The sequence below is a fragment of the Lemur catta genome, chromosome 23, assembly GCF_020740605.2.
Source record: "Lemur catta isolate mLemCat1 chromosome 23, mLemCat1.pri, whole genome shotgun sequence".
Taxonomy (NCBI): Eukaryota; Metazoa; Chordata; class Mammalia; order Primates; family Lemuridae; genus Lemur; species Lemur catta.
The window spans coordinates 6,868,611-6,886,025 of NC_059150.1; the positions used below are offsets into that span (position 1 = coordinate 6,868,611).

Here is a 17,415-nt window from a genome sequence, read left to right on the forward strand (position 1 = left end):
GGAAGTAGGAGGAAACATCACGCTGCCGGAAGGGAGAACCCCTGACTTCCTGGGACCAGTGCGTCACTCATTCATTTTGGACATATTTGGGAGCTGTTTGTTCCCCTAGGAAAGATTTTGCCCAGATGTAGCATCTGGTGTTGAGCAAGGGTTGGCTTTCCTTCCCCATGGCTCAAGCTGCCTTTATTTAGAAATTAACAAAAGGTTCCTTGGTGTGTTTTTCATAGGCTTGGTCCATATAGAAGCTTTGGTGGTAGTTCGGTCATTCTTGGAGGAAGAGTTAGGAGGACTTCTCACCTGTGGGTAAAGCAGGACGGAAGAAGCACAAGAAGGTTGCTTGGGAATCAGCAAGATAGGGTGGTGGCTAGTCTTTGGAATGGAGAAAGAATTCAGTTGAAAGCTCTTTGGGAATCTTTGTGACTTAGTAGAAAAAGCTCAAAGCTTTGAGCCAGACAAGTTTGGGTCTGAATCCTGTCTCTTCTACTCATAGCTAGCTGTGTGACCTTGAGCAAGTCACTTAACCCCTTTTAGTCTCAGTTATCTTATCTATGAAATACGGAGAGTAATATTTACATTAGAGGCTTGTTCTAGGATTATACAGAACATATGTAAAGCACTAGGCTAGTGTCTATAACTTAATAGACACCCAATAAATGGTAGCTGATATAATTATCATCACCACAGGAGGAGTCAAGCATGATAGTTAAGATCACAGGTTCTCAAACCAGATTTCCTGGTGTTACAATTCTGGATTTTCCCACTTACTAGCTGTGTGATTTTAGCTGAAGATTCTTAATCGCTTTAGTTTCCTCATTTGCAAAATAAGTATAATAATAGTACCTACCTCAACGAGTTGTTGTGCTGGTTAAGTGAATTAATACATGTGAAGCCCTTAGGATGGTAGTTGGGCACATAGAAAATGCATTTATTTATTTATTTTGTTTTTTTTTTTTTTTTTTTTTTAGAGATAAGGTCTTGCTCTGTCATCCAGGCTGCAGTGCAGTAGCATAATCATAGTTCACTATAACCTCGAACTCCTGGGTTCAAGGTATCCTCCTGCCTCTGTCCCCCAAGTAGCTGGAACTATAGGCACACACCACCAGGCTGACTAATTTTTAAAAATTTTTTGTAGAGACGGTGCCTCACTATGTTGCCTCGGCTAGTTTTGAACTCCTGGCCTGAAACAATCCTCTCTCCTTGGCCTCTCAAAGTGCCAAGTGTGAGTCACCATACCCAGCCGGCAGAGAGTAAATTTAAGCAATAGCAACCATTATCATCATCCTTGGGAGTTGGGACTCAGCACAGATATACTACATAAAACACTGGTAGATTAGATTCACTAGTTACTTCCTGCGCAGAGTTAAGCATTCCTAAGCCTGGCTAGGTAATTTCATGTCAGTCTCCATTTTCTTCAGAGACCCCTGTGGGTCCTCATGAATGACAAATTCATCCTCCTTCCTGATTTTTATGGGATGGCTACATTGGGCAGGACATATGCAATTGTGTGACTTTATATAATTGTATGGCCATTCCCCACAAAAGCTCAGCAATTGTATGTTTTGTCCTGTAAGGCGTCATGTAGTTCAACCTTGGTGTGTTAGTTAGATCCAGGCTCATAATTATCAGGTGGAGGAAATTTGTCATACAACCACCCTCTGGTTTCCTTGTCCTCTTGGAGTCAATAGTCCTAGTGCCAAATTGTTGATTTTCTATAAAGATGTGTAGTGTTGAGGCCCACAGTTCCCGGTTTTGACTTGCATGAATAAAAAAAGGCCAGTTTTGTAAGCCATGGAGACCAGCACTTCAGTGTAGTACAAACCTCGGTCATGAGCACAACAGAATGTGGTTTACTAGGTTGTTTGTCTCATGAGGCTAAACAGAATCTCCCAAGCTTCTGCATAAATATCTTTATATCATCCTTTTAGGGCAGGGAATGATAAGAGGGCAGGTCAGAAGCAAGACATGCTTTTATAAGCAATTGGGAGGATGTTGGAGACTCCTGAGAGTTTCCTGTGTCTCCTAGGATCTGCCCCTGGAATGTGCGCAGGCCGTACCTCAGGCTTTCAGCTCCATGGAGCAAAGACAGTGGTGATCATGTCCCTTGACAACAGTGCTGGGGCATGGAGAGCTTTTAGATTCATTTTCTCTGCTTCTGTAAGCCCCATAATAATTTCATAGTAGACACAGGAAGCAATGTGCTTCCTGCTTCTACCAGGCAACGTGTTCTTGGGATCTTTAATTCTCAGGAATTTGCAGCCAATTAAATGAATTTACTTTGATCCAGTTCTCTTTTCAAGGCAAAAGCCATGTCATCTTATTGGGAGCTGACTGTGTTAAGCGGGAGGGTTTACAAGATAAGAAAAGATAGTCTCTGCCATACGGACTTTTATAATTGAAATGGGGAAATCAGACAGGCTGAGAGAGAATAATAAGAACACATATGCACAGGAATCTAAAAATAGGATCCCGTTTGAAGTAGGTTCCAGTCGTCACTGGGAAGAGAAGGAAGGTGGAGTACACAGGAGGGACTCCTGCTTGCTTCAGTCAGGGAAAGGTAAAAGATAGCACAGTTAATGTTCTCAATTAGATTTGGTCCGAAGTTAATTGAAGTAAAGACTTTAATATCTAGTTCCCGCACTGCACTAGAGTATCACCCTGTGAGGAGAAACAGAGTCAAGGGGGAGGGACTCACGGTTAATGAAGGATTTAAGGAGAATGAGAAAAAAGTAGGGTTTGGGTTTTTTAAAGTTGAAACAGGATCACCTTTTCTGCTGGCTCCTGCTTATACATCCCCACTATCATTGCCCCTCGAGTTTTAAATTCAGGGAGGATCAATGAACACAGTTCTGCTTCTTAACATATTTTGGGTACAGCTGGTTAAAGAACCAGGATTAGAAAATGAATTGAACAAACTAGGATTATCTTCAACGGTAGGATGCTGAGCTGTGTTTGCCAATTCCTGTTTAAGCAGTCGGGACAGGGCATTCTTGCATGAAATTCAGACACCCCTCCCTGGCAGCCTCTGCGTTAAAGTAGAGGTTGCAGAACAAGTCTGGCAGCTCTCAGCCTGAACCCTTGTAAACAACAGATGTTCATAACTAAGTTCTAGGGTGGGGGTAGGGGTTACTGTTGATGCTTGAAATTCTTTGAATTTATAGGCAGCATCTCAGGGATTTAGCAAAAGGAGGAAGTTGTACAGAATTGATTCTGCAGTGTACAGGTGGAAATGATGCCTCAGATGGATTTCCTTGGAAGACAAGGCATGGGCTATTGAGTGAACTCTGAATGGCAAGAGAGGTGAACCCAGGAAGGCAGGCACAGTAAAGAAAGGCTTAGTTTCCTAGGTGTATTGACCTCCTGCCCTCCTTCTCCTCCCTCACTCCTTTTTATACCTGGACTGGATTTGTCAACCTCTTCCTTGCTTCTGTTTTCTCTGGCAATGTGTGGAAATGCGTGTCCTTTCATACTGCAGAGTCCTGTGTACACACGTGTGCAGACACACGGGCAGGTGCACAGCATAGTCTATTCTATTCCACCTCCTAAGGGAAGCAATTCAGGTTTTTATGATATACTAATTAATGGGCTATTGTTACTAGCTTTGTCTTAGACTCTAACCTTATTCTTGTACTTTCTCAATATTGATTTTGCCAGATCTCCGTTATATCATTAAATGGAGGTGGATAAAGATAACATGGCTTTTAGAGACTTCAGTGTTGCCTCTTCTTTGTCCCCACCCCCTAGTCCCCAAGCAGACATACTGAGTTTCTAACCAGATGACGAGTGCTTAGGAATCCTTCTACCTTACAACATGGTTCAGGGAAGCCATAATGGAAAAAATATAATACATCATTAGTAGGCTTCCTTGGTATCAAACTAAAGAAGAGTTTAGAAAGGTTCTCGCCTTTAATCAAATGAAAAAAAGCAATTTATCAGGCCAGGGCATGTTTTTGAGCCATTCTAATCAGCCAAAAACAGCTGACTTAAATATCTTTGATAAAATCACATTATTTTGGGGGCTAATAACATCTTTTTTTAATTATTCCATCTGGAAAACAAGTCCACTACTGGCCATTTTGTCCATTAGTACAGAAAGTTTTGGGGAACACTAATTCTGGTATGTGAAGTTCACTTATTATTTCAGAAAACATTTATTGTATGTCAAGGACTGTGCTGGAATTAAATATGCACAAGAAGAATAAGCTACCATTCTAGCTCATGGAAATTACTATTTAATGTAAAATATTTTAAGTGTGTATGTGTGTGTGTGTGTGTATAAATTCCAAGAAGGTGTAGAGTTCAAGGTCAAGGAACCAGAATTGTTGAGTGACAAGTGACCCTTTTAGGCATCTTTATTACATGTGATTCAGTAATAAACACTTGGCTTCATCCTAATCATCAACAATGACCAACAGGTTCTGTGCAGGCTCTGGGGTCACAGAGAGAGGTGTAGGATCCACCTCTTGCCCTTAGGAGGCTCATGGTGTTGTGTGAAAGACAGAAGGCTTATATGAAAAAGATAACACAAAATAGCATATGCTCACTGGCAGAGGAGAGATGGGAGAAATGATTTCATTTTTTTCCCCAGAATGAAATCTTTAAACATTTAAAAAATTTTGATATAATATTAGGCTTACAGCAAAACTGCAGGTATAGTACAAAGAATGTCTGTATACCACCATTTTATCCACATTACTCCAAAATGTTAACATGTTAATACATTTGATTTGAACTTCTTTCTTTCTCCATATACAATCCACACATATACACTTTTTTTTACTGATATACTTGAGAGTAAGTTGTGGACATGATGCCCTTTTATCCATACATCCTTTAGGGTGTATTTACTAAAAATAAGGATGTTGTCCTATGCAATCACAGTACAGCCATCAAAATCAGGACATAAAAATTAATATAACAATATTAATATTATCTGATCCATAGACATTCAGATTTTACCAATGGTTCCAAAAGAGTTCTTTTTGGAAAAAGAAAGTCCAAGGTTATACATTTCATTCAGTTGTGTCATCTCTTTAGTTTCCTTTAATGTGGAATTATTTTGAAGTCTTTCTTTGTATTTCATGACATTGACATTTTTTGGACCTTTTAGTTCAGTTATTTTGTAGAATGTCCCTTAATTTGGTATTTCTGATAATCTCTGATATTTCCTTATGATTAGATTCAAGTTATATACACTTTTGGCAGGAATACCATAAAAGTAGTGTCATATTCTTTTCTGCATCATATCAGGAGGCACTTGCTGATGATCTGTCCCATTGCTGGTGATATTAATGTTGACCATTTGGTTAAAGTGGTGTCTGCCAGGTTTTTCTACCATAAAGTTATTTTATTCTATGTTTTGTAATTAATGAATATATTGTAGAGAGATACTTAGAGATCATGTAAATGTCAAGTTACTCTTCAGCCCTTATACTCAACTAATTTTAGTATTTGTTGATAATTCTTGCTTGAATCAATTATTATTGTGATGATTACCAAATAGTCATCTTTCCGGTTTCCATTATTCCTTCTGCATTTATCATTTGGAATTCTATTGTAAAAGGAAGAGCTTGTCCATTACCCTCATTTTTTTGATTAGTGTTTTATTTATATTAATGTGGATTTGTGGATTTTTATTCAATAGTTATAATGCTTTACCATCTTTATTTTAATGTTCATATTGTCCCAGATTTGGCCAATAGAGTCTCTCTAAGCTGGCTCCTGTGTCCTTTTTTTCTTTTTTGAGAGATGGAGTCTCACTCTGTTGCCCAGGCTGGAGTGCAATGGCATGGTCGTAGCTCACTGCAGCCTCCAACTCCTGGGCTTAAGTGATCCTCTTGCCTCAGCCTCCTGAGTAGCTGGGACTACAGGCCTGGCTAATTTTTTTTTTTTTTTTTTTTAAGAAATGGGGTCTCTCTGTTGCCCAGGCTGGTCTCAAATTCCTGGCCTCAAAGCAATCCTCCCACTTTGGCCTCCCAGAGTGCTGGCATTACAGGCATGAGCCACTGTGCCCAGCCTCCTGTGTTCTTTTAATATGTCCCCATCATTCTTTGAGCACTTCCTTTTTTTCTAGCATGACTATTCTTCTTAGGTACTTCTTGCCATTTTCTCCGATCACCTCTTTTGCATTTAGGGAACCAAGAATCCAGCTTTTGTCTCAGCTCCAGACTATGATTGTGCAGACTGTTTACCAACAGCTCATGTAATATGCTTGATGTAGGACCTTTGGATGATCTTGATCTGATCTCTCAGAGGTGAAGCCCCAGGGCACTCTCATTGACACCCAGACTTGTAGAACTTTATGTCCAGCTCCTAGACCGTTTGTAGCTGCCTGTTCTGACGCCCCGGCAATTTCTCCTCCTTAGCTTTTGGCCTCTCTAATAGCTCTTTTGCATCAATTCTGACCTGGCCATTTCTTCTGTCTGTCTCGCGATGGCTTCCAGATTTCCTTTCCTCTGCCCCCTTTAACCCTCTTCCTGCATCTCCCACACACTCATTTTATTTTTCTTTCCTCCAGACACTTATAAGCTGGTCAGTGCTGCTGATTCCAGCTGTTCTGAATCTTGCCTGCAGTTAAAGTTAAAAAACAGATGGACCAGCACATCCTAGATGTTGTGCCAATTTCCACTGCATGAAAACAAATTACTGAAAAGCATCAGGAAATTTTAGAATAGTTTTGGGGTTTGATTCTCTCTTCTCACTGATACTTACTCTCCCACCTCATTGTACCTTGTCACTTTCCATCACCTCTTTGTAAGCCTCACTTAATAAAGGCTGGTTTTGAAGACCTTTGCTCTCATTTTTCCTTTTTCTGTGTACTAAAAGGTTTAACCATTGGGATAGAACTGTGTTGATAATCAAGCTGGGGTTGTTGGTTGGTTTTCTAATTGTCTACACCCTTTTAAATTCTTCCATATAAGACTAAGGAATTTGTGTCCTTTTGATCATATAGAGAAGGTGAGGCTGGGGCCTCTGTGTCTTTGGGTGGGTCAAAGAATTCACCAACCCGGGAATAAAGTAGATATTCCTCTATTGGCTTTGTCAGTGAGTGTGGGAAAAAGTGCCATTGCCGCTGCCAGCCCTTGCAGGGAGCCTGCAGACACTCCGTGTAGACAGGGAGCATGTTCCTTGAGAAGCAGTGACACTGTGCCCACACCTTTGCTTTCAGAATCCTTATTCTTGGAATTTGCCAACTGCTTACTCCCAGTGTTCTGTAGAACATTAACTTCAGCATTTCTAGTCACCCTGAAAATAAGAGGTCCGGTAATTATTGGGTGCCCACTGTAACCAGAGTGCTAGACACTGTAGGAATTGTCCTCAAAAGAAGTCCTTAGAGAATAGGCTTCCAGAAGTTCAGGGACCCCCTGGATTTGTATATTAATACAAATTATTTTGTCCCCTCCCTCCCTTTCTTCCTTCCTTCCTTCCTTCCTTCCTTCCTTCCTTCCTTCCTTCCTTCCTTCCTTCCTTCCTTCTTTTCCTCCCTCCCTCCCTTCCTCCCTCCTTTGGAAGAGAATACTAGAAAGAATATCCTCAGATTCTCGAAAGGATCTGGGGTATATAATCATCTCCCAGAATTTAGGACCATAGCTCTAGAGCAGTGACTTTTAAACTTTTTGATCATGAATCACTATATTTTGCACCACAAGCTGGAAAACACACGCACGTGCACACACACACATTTATATTATTAAATACATAGCTGAGAACACTTTCACAAAACAATACTTATCGTTGCTCTATGTGGTGTACTCTGATATTTTCTACTTTGTTCTGTTATTCTGTTCTACTATTTTCTGTTTCATATTTTGAGAAATGCTAGGTGGTGCCCTATAAATTGACCTTTTTTTAAACCCCACTAATGGGCTATATCCCACAGTTTGTAAAACATTGCTTTAAGGGCATTGATTCTTAAATTATTGGTGTGCATAAAATTTCCTGGGATGCTTATTTAAAATGCAGATTCCTGGGCATCACTGCACCCCTAGTAAGTTGGAATCTCTGGCAGAGGAGCACAAGAATCCACGTTTTAAACAAGCGCTCCAGGTGATTCTGATGCAAGGTGAATTTGGATCTTGAAGCCTCACACTTAGAGAAACTGCTCTCCTGTGGACTTCGGAGCCTGGCTGGTTAAGGCTTGGAGAGGGTGGATACTAATGGGGATGAGCTGAATCCAGACTGCGACTTCTCATCACAGAATGACCCCCATTACTTACACTCACTTCTGGAGTTGATGTGCCTTGATAGTCCTCTTTTTCTAATGTCTGTTATAGCCCTTATGAAGGCAGAGAAAGGGTTAACTAGGGCCACAGAATGGAGAGGGAAGGAACTGAAGGGTCACTTTACAGAGTGGCTGGGGTGTGGCCCAGCCCTCCAGTAGGTACCCAGAGCCAGTCCCAAATTAGAATGGGTTGGGATTCAAAACTGCTTTTCCTATTCCCTTCCCTTTCATGTGAAACCACATGCAGTGTGTCAACATGCTTTCAGGCGCCGTTAGGCACCAGCAGTTTTGCTCCCTCTGGGTTCATGGACCCTTGGTATTCCTGTTATGTGTTATCTTAGAATAGCTCTGCACTCGGGGCTCTGCGCATTGTCCATTAACTCTTTTAGCACCAGGTCTTGGAGATGTAAGGGCTTTTTGGTTGAAATGTAGCGACCACCACAATGAAATAAGAAAATCGTTACTTGTCAGGAGACCTGGGTTCTTGCCTTGCTCCACCAATTATCTGTGAGACCTCAGGCTCCCTGGGCCTCACTCTCCTCACTTAGAAAATGACAGGTTTGATCTAGACTCTAGCCCATCTTGAAAGTCCCTTCTAGCTCTGAAATTCCATGATTCTATTTTTTGTACACTCTGGCCTTTTCTCTTTAAAAGTCTTCCCTTTAAAGCCTTGGCTAGGTTGGGCACAGAAGATTCACTGAGTTTCCAGAGAACCAGATGATAAGTTAATAATAATAAAATGTCTTCCTATTTAGTGTACTGATGAAGGAGGAGATTTATAGAACAAGTTTATTGTAAAATTGGGTAATAAGGCCTAGGAATTTTGAGATGTGGTTTTGTCTCTTCAGCCACTTTTTTTGTGGGTGTGAATTCATTTTGTGGGCTGTCAAGTAAGAAAAAAAATTCTTGTTACAATAATAAGAAATGATGATGATAACTGATTTATCATCATCATTAAAACACTTCCATGTTTATAAAGTTTTTTATGGAGATCACCTTATTTGGCTTGATCTTCACAAAAGTCATGTGAGTTAGGCAGGGCAGGTCTGCTGTCCCCATTCCTTTTTTAAGAGACACAGTGTCTTAAAAAGAGACTTAAAAAGACACTCCAGCCTGTCATCCAGACTAGAGTGCAATGGTTCCTCATAGGTGAGATCACTGTGCAGTACAACCTCATACTCCTGGGCACAAGAGATCATCCCTCCTCAGCCTCCTGAGTAGCTGGGATTACAGGTGTGAGCCACCAGGACTGGCTCCCATTTTTTCAACAGATGAAGAAGTTTTGAGATCCACAGTACATTTGTGACTTGTCCAAATTTACCTAGATAGTAAGTGGCAGAACTGAGACTAGACTCTGGGACTTAAGCATAGTTTGAGTGCTTTCCGCAGAGTATGGCTGGGGTTTCTTTGTTATCCAGATTTCCTAAGGACTCAAACTCAATAATTTGACCTACTAACCTGGAAATTGACTAGGGCATCTCTTATACCACACAACCCTTTAAAGTTTTGCCAGTAAAGTATCAACATGGTTAATAATATGGTGTAATTTAGGGCATGCAAGCCAATGGACGTATAAATTCATTACTTAATAGCCACCCAGAGAGTGAGCACAAGATACATGCTGGAGCAGTTGATTAGGCAAGATTGGCAGAGGCTGAAGATATTAACTATTCATTAAATGAATCATAGTCTTTCTGTGCTCAAAACTTACAGGTTTTCTTTGGCTGTGGCATCTGTTATTAGTCAATACTGATTAAGGACCCACCCATTCTTGGTGATAGCTGTTCATTGAACATTCCAAAATAGACCCTGTCCTCAGGAGACTTCCTTCCGATAAATATCAAAATAACACATGAGAACTGATAATGTGATATGCAGCTTATCTGATGACTATGTAGACTTCATTCCATTTAGGCCTATAGTTTCATAGAATCAAGTTATATTACTTTTTTTCTCCTTTTCGTTGTTGGCATGAGCCATGTAAGGGGACTCATTGTCCCAGGAACAGGTAGATATTCGGGAGGGGAAAACAGCCTTTTGGATACCCTTTCTTCTCAGTAGCTTGTTTGGTGCTTGGCATACTTAAGTACTGTTTGCCAGCCAGGAGGAATTACTGGCTGTAGATCAAGCTCTCCACTCATGCCTGGTGCCAGGGAGATGCTTGCTCCTAAAGGGGTGGTTACTGCTTTGAAAATAAATGTGTAGATCTCTGAGTGACGTCATTCCACCTTGGCACAGACAGGTATTTATTTCTCTAGAATGAACTACCAGAGGTGAGCCAGACTGTCTGCCTCACTCATCTCCCAAGGTTTCATTTATTTTAAAAATCTGCTAACACATCTGCGTGTATTTTTTTTCTCTGTGTGTTTGTCATGTGCTATAATTACTTATGGGGTTTCTGGTGACATCTTAATTAACTAGAGAAGTAAAAACTGAAGATATAATTGTAGAGTTGTTCACAGGTTTTTCTATAGAATATGTGGATCCAACTGTCAACATAATGTAGATGGTTACAGATTCTTTTAAAACTGAGAAATATATATCAATTTTGTGTTCCTCGGTCATCGATCACACCTTTGTTATGTCTTTTGCTCTCGTTATGGGGTTTTAGTTTAATTGAATGAATTAGTGAGCTCAGGCCTTTTGATGTGACCACAGCCTGTTTGGGGGGACTTTCAGGGAGCATGTTTAATACCTAAGTAAATTTCTAGGCCCATAGTTCTGTGGATCATATTGGGGTGGAGTGCATAGTCCTTGTTCTCCAGCATTTGGATTGTACCTAAAGAACACAGGAGGGTTTAATAGCCTCTTTGTTTATTCCTCTTTATAGTTCTGGGAATGCTATTGCCAAGACATGGGATGTAAATGAAGGGGAGGTCCCAGGTCTGCAGAAGCCATAGAGAGGATTGGCAGGCAGACAGGCCAAATCAAGGTTTCACGATGGGTTCATCCAAGCCAGTGTACATACAAGCAGCAAGACCAGGCTAAGATGTGGTTGTAGCTAGCTGGTGGATAGTCTAGGAACAGAAAAGCCATGTCTTGGATCCAGGAAGTCTGCAAGCATGGAATAAGCAGATCAGAAACAAAAATGTTGACCCTATTATCATGGTGCACAGAACAGTGTCTGGCCCATAGTAGGTGCTCAGTTAATATTTGTCAAATGAATGAATAAAATGAGAGATCAGGAACTCAGAGAAGGAGTGCAGAAAATAAGATGTCGGAAGTCTAGGCAAGAATTCTGGACGGCAGAGACTCAAATCTTGGGTAGACCACCATGTTTGGTCTCATGGGGTCCATAGAGCTGTCTTGAGTGATGTGAAGAACCTCCAACCACCTCCTGTCTGCTGTGAACACAGTGCCATGGTGGTAGTTGAAGGGAAGGTAAAGTTTCTCACTTGACATAAACTGATAAAGACATTTCTACTTCGTGTCTGCTATGGCTCATATTTGGGGGCCATTCTTAGGTCTCTGACCTTACCCAGAATAACCTTGGTCCTGTAACCATTCAGGAAAGTTTTATTAAGCACTTAATAGATGTCAGACACGGTGCTAGTCCGGTTCTCTACTTCAAAGCAGATTCCTAAGCTCCCGGCTCTTGGGCATGCCATTCTCCCAAGGGTGTGGCTGGGCTCCATGGAACTAATCCAGAGCCACAAGAATCCTATTTCCATACAGCTCTTTCCCCAAACCTGATTATAGGGGACAATTTAGACTATTTTGAGTAAGGTGGATACACCACTGCTTGAATCCTTTCTAATCATCTGTCTAGGCTACTGAAGACAATTTGTGGTACTAACTCATCCCTGAAAAATTGAAAGCTCATTTCTCCATACATAGAATACATTATTTTTGCCTTTGGCACTTTTCTCTTTCTGTCTCTGAACTCTCTGGCTCTGATCTCATTGCTGGCAAAGCTAAAGCCAGAGCCATGATAAGCCCAGAGAAGTATGTCCGCCCCCCTGCCTGCCCACCTGTCTTTGAAAGGTACCTCCAGGCTGCCACTGTACTACTGGGTCACACAACCAGCAGCCACCATTATAGGCAGAATCTTTTTCAAGTCAGTTCTCACCTTGGTGATTTCTTCCCCCCTCCTTCATTTAACACCTTCCCCAGCAAATCCAATCCATCCTCTGGCTTATCTGGGTCAGCAAGGGTCTGATTTTATGCATGGCACTGTCAGACCATAAATCCGCTGCAGCTTTCCCTCTATCCAGCCTGCCTGCTTCTGTCAGGATCAGCAAAATGCATAATAGAGAAAATAAGCCAGAAAGGCTAATAACACTCATCTGAAATAAAATAATCTCTCTGGCTGCCTCAGTTCATTTCATTTTAATCAAGGTGCCAGGAGGGAATTTAGGTTAAAAAATCCAGCCTCCTCCTTGTCACTAGTTCCCTGTTCAACCATCGCTAAATGATCCTTTTTATTATGCATGTACCTTTATATATATTTTTTGTATCCTTATAGTTGGATGCTCAGTAACATATACTGAATGATATATTTAACTCATTTTGGGTTTTGTCTGTCATCACAGACATGTCTATTTTTAAAAGTGAGAAATGATATTCTTCCTAGATGTGTTGATATTTGCCAGGTCTCTATACAGATTGGCAGATTTGATAGGAATTCTGAGACAGGGAGTGGGGGCTCAGTGGAAGTTACTGAAGCATCTAGGGTTCTGGCAATCTGAGCTCCCTTTGAATTCCTTCCTGTCAACCTCAGCACACAGTTCCCAGTGTGGAATGCAGGACTGATCATTCCACTTTGTCCCTTAGGGAAAGGACAGTGGAAGATTGAATTCTGCTCTCCCGTTGATATCTCCCTCACGTCTTCCCAGAGACTTACAGCTGTGTTGTTAATTGCCTGTTGCTGCTGTCTTACCCCAGCCATTATTTGCTGAGGGCTGTGCATTTGCAGCAGGCTGCGATCTTGGCCCCGGCCCAGGGCCGGGTGAGGAGCATGTTGGAAATTGATGAAAGCTGAGTCCTAGTTTGTTTGGAAATAAAAGTAGTAATATTTCCTCACATTTTTATAGTGCTTTGCTGTTGGCATAGTTCTTTTGCATCCATCATCTCATTTGATCCACACAATAGCCCTGAGAAGTGGGCAAGTCAGAGACTATTGGCCCAAAAAGAAACACACCTCACTGTAGCAATGCAGAAGCTCAAGCCATTCCGGCAATGCCAACCTCATGCCATGCGTTCCATCTGCAGAGCCATGAACATAGCAATTAATTAAATGACACCTTAGACCAGGAGAGCTTCCAGGATTTTACAACCATGCTTTGAAGATCTTTAGGGAGCGAAATGTACACTGACGGGCCATGTGTCCATTTTATAGATGAGATGATCGAAAGTGAACAGAGGGAATATGGAAAAAAAGGAAGTATAATGTAGAGGCCAGCTTGAACCTTTATGGACTTGGCTCTTCACCCTAGATATTTTAGAGAAATCCCTCTGAGCATTTGTTGCAAAGTTTGTTGGACATCCATAATTAGTCTAAGTTGAGGGAGAAAACCTGTGCTAATGTCTTCGAAACTAATGATTCAGCTGTGCAGATTTATATCTTTCAGTGCATTTATAGTGATAATCTCTTCTGCAGATGCACAGGCAGCTTGTAACTTTCTGGGTCTCCTTTCTTTTGACTCCAGAGTCATTCTCTCTCAAGTACAGTATGATGTTTTCTTGATCTTCCTCCTGAAAAATTTTTTAAGTAAGAAAAATACTCCTGGATATTTTGTCTGCTTTTCAGGGATTAGTGTTTGAGGAGGTTTGCAGCTGTTCAGCACATTCCTAAGGGATGCAGCCCCTTTTCTTTAAATGCCCAAGTATTACACAACCTAAGGCTCTGGGGGTGGGGAAAGTAAAGAGACTGTGCAAACAAATGATAGATGGAAAAGATGTAAAGACAAATTTCAATCTCCTAACCAAATGAAGTTCCCTTGGCTCCAGAGGCCCCAAATAAAATGAGGCTGCAAAGCTTCTGGAGCAGGAAACCACTCTAGCAGAGCCTTAATATGCTCCCTATGAAATCACGTCTCGTTGACTTGCTTATTTTCCAGCCTGAAATGTGTTTCATCTTTGTTCATGTTGGCTGGGAAAATTGTCTGTATGGTATATTTGTGATCCCTTCCTCCCACATTCCCTGTACCTCTCCTGCCCCAACTCTACCCAAAAATAAATGAATGAATTAATCAAAACACCTCGGTTGAAAGGAGGAATATGTGTGAAAAAGCATACAAACTCAAAGGACCAGTGTATGAAAAGCCACAGTAGTAGTAAAAGAGACTGAGATCCCCTAAGAAACAGACAACAGGGCCTAATGCTGGGTTTTTCTTGAAGCCATAGACTCTTGCATAGAACCCCAATACATGAAACAGATCAAAGCAGCGTTTTTGTTGGTATAAATCTACTTTTAAAGTACAAATTTAAAAAGAGTACTTATTACAGAGTCAGTGAGAACAATGAGGCTGTGTTTATGAAATAAAAATATTGAAATCAGGATTATTAATAAGAGTTATAGTTTTATATCAGTTTCAGCATACAAGACATTTCTGGTTTTGTTTTGGGTAGTCCAATATCAAGAAAATCTTGATTCATACAGATGAGTTATTATAATCTTGAGATAATGTTAAATTGATTTTAGATGTTTGAAAAATAAGATATTTTTGTTTTAAAGTTGAATCACTAGGCCAGGCGCGGTGGCTCACGCCTGTAATCCTAGCACTCTGGGAGGCCGAGGCGGACGGATTGTTTGAGCTCAGGAGTTCAAGACCAGCCTGAGCAAGAGCGAGACCCCGTCTCTACTAAAAATAGAAAGAAATTATATGGACAGCTAAAAATATATAGAGAAAAAATTAGCCGGGCATGGTGGTACATGCCTGTAGTCCCAGCTACTCGGGAGGCTGAGGCAGAAGGATCACTTGAGTCCAGGAGTTTGAGGTTGCTGTGAGCTAGGATGATGCCACGGCACTCACTCTAGCCCTGGCAACAGAGTGAGACTCTGTCTCAAAAAAAAAAAAAAAAAAAAAAAGTTGAATCACTAATGTTACCTAGCAGCTATTCTCATTCCCCTTCATAAATATTAATTGGATAAGCCCTAACATGTATAATCAGCACTGTAACAATTGATAACGAGATGGTATGATATTGAACATGTCCATTCTCACTGCCCAACCGTGGTCTACCATGAACCCAGCATAGGCCCCTGAGCCTTCGGTGGCATGTAATTGAACCTGGCTGCTGTGTGTCAGGTGTCGTGTTCACCTATACAGCTTTATCTGAGGAAGCACAAGCAGGCTTGAATGAAAAAATAAGCCTGTGCAGAGCTACATCCATTCTAACCAACAGCACGTTGTTCAGAGGTTCTGGAGCATGCAGTGATTCTTTATTCTAGGGCTTGTATACAACAAAGCTCACTCAGCAGCCCTTGAGACATTGTGGTGGCATCTAATGCTGAGAAACTGTGTCCTGGGTCCCTTGCTCATTTGAATGTAGGTTGCTTATTTGAATGGATGTGTTACAGTTGTTTTAATTAAAACGTGATTTTCTGTTAATTCCAAAGTATCTCCGAACACAGCTTAAAAGCTCTTGCTCAGTGAAACCAATAATAATACCATAGCTATCCCACTATGTGCTGTAAGGATGGAAATAAATACGTGTGGTAAAAGGACTTGTGGCACCTTAAAAATTCTTAAGATTTGTTAGTGTTAAGTGATGAAGCATTTTATTGTAAAAGATTTCCACTTCCACCCATCCTCTTTATTAACCCATCTTTGTTTCCTCCTCCTTTCCTTTGAGGGTGCCCTGGGGATTGTGTATCCTTTTCCATGGTGTCAGGTTGTTTTTGCCTCCCCTGCCTCCTCTGTGATCTGTGGTATTTGTCAGCTAACTGGCCTTCCACTAAAATTCTGTTTTATTATAGATCTTTCTTTGTCTCCCACACTACATTGTGACATTGGTACTTTTGTAACTCCTAAAGCACCTAATACTGCACCTTGTTCATTTAAGATACAAGTGTTTATACATTTGTGGAATTGAATTGTAGCATCATTTTTGTGTGTGTAAAGCGCCATAAGAAAAGAACTAATACAGACCACCAACCCACATTCTTTCTCCCCTAAGAAGCAGATTGAAACCAATTGTCAATTTAAGGTCTTGTGAGACGTACGCTTTTAAAAAGCAAGTGTAATCGCCTGGTCTAGCCCATGTTTACTGAGGACATGGGTAGCTTGCCAAGAGAAACCACTTGATAAAAATGTAAATTAAATTATTTAGAATTTTATGACTGAAACCAACTTATAATCAATTTGAGCAATGGAAACATCCAATGTCATTGAATACCTGTGCTCAAATCTCTCACTGTTTTGAATTTAGGATTGTTTCCTGTTCCCATTTTTTTTTCAGATGCTAAACATTTTGAAAGGCATGGATTAATTATATATATCTCTCCCTCTCAGCTAGTATATTTTTTATTTCCATAGAAATCTTTTAATTTCCCAAGAAAAGTAAGTAGACATAATGTTATCACAGTACTTGGCACATAAGTGTTAGTGATTTTAGCTGCAGAAAAGTGATGCCGGGGCAGGGGGTGAGGGTAGAGGAACAGGTTTAGAACAGTTTCAAGTTGGACTCCAATATTCATTGGTTTGAAGCAACTTCTTGGTTTCGGTTAGACACATTTTTTATTGGTCTGATGTGTTCTGAAGCCCAAGTAGGTGTGGCATGATTATTTGTTAAGAGTTATTACTACAGAATTGGAAAAGTGCTTCTAAGCTGAACTCTTCCATCCTTTACAAACTGCAGCTGCCTGGCAGCCTTCAGCCCTGAAGAGAGGCAGTACTGACTCAAGAACCAAGCCACCCTCGACTCTCTTTGCATTAAGAGTTTGACTCGAGAGAGGAAGAGGGGAAAGGGGAATGAACACATTGTGATTCTTTGCAGTGGTTGAAAGTACTCTCTTATAGGCTTGGTTCAAATTCCAACATTGCTACTTTTTAGCTATGTGACCTTGAGCAAAGCATTTAACCTTTTTTAGTCCAACTTTCCTCATCTGCCAAATGTGGTTAATCACACCCACCTCATCAGGTAGTTGTGGGGTTTAAGTTAAACAACATGTGTAAAGGGCCCAGCCATATGCTAAGTATACAATATCCCTTGATAAATTGTGCTGCAAATGATTCCTACTTTCTGTTTCTCTC

At 40.9% G+C, this 17,415-nt stretch overlaps 1 protein-coding gene across 8 annotated transcripts in view; it reads left to right on the plus strand.

Annotated features, from left to right (window-relative positions):
* SRGAP2 (SLIT-ROBO Rho GTPase activating protein 2) overlaps nucleotides 1-17,415 on the plus strand; it is a 218,242-nt gene that overhangs the window by 97,313 nt on the left and 103,514 nt on the right. The window lies entirely within an intron of this gene.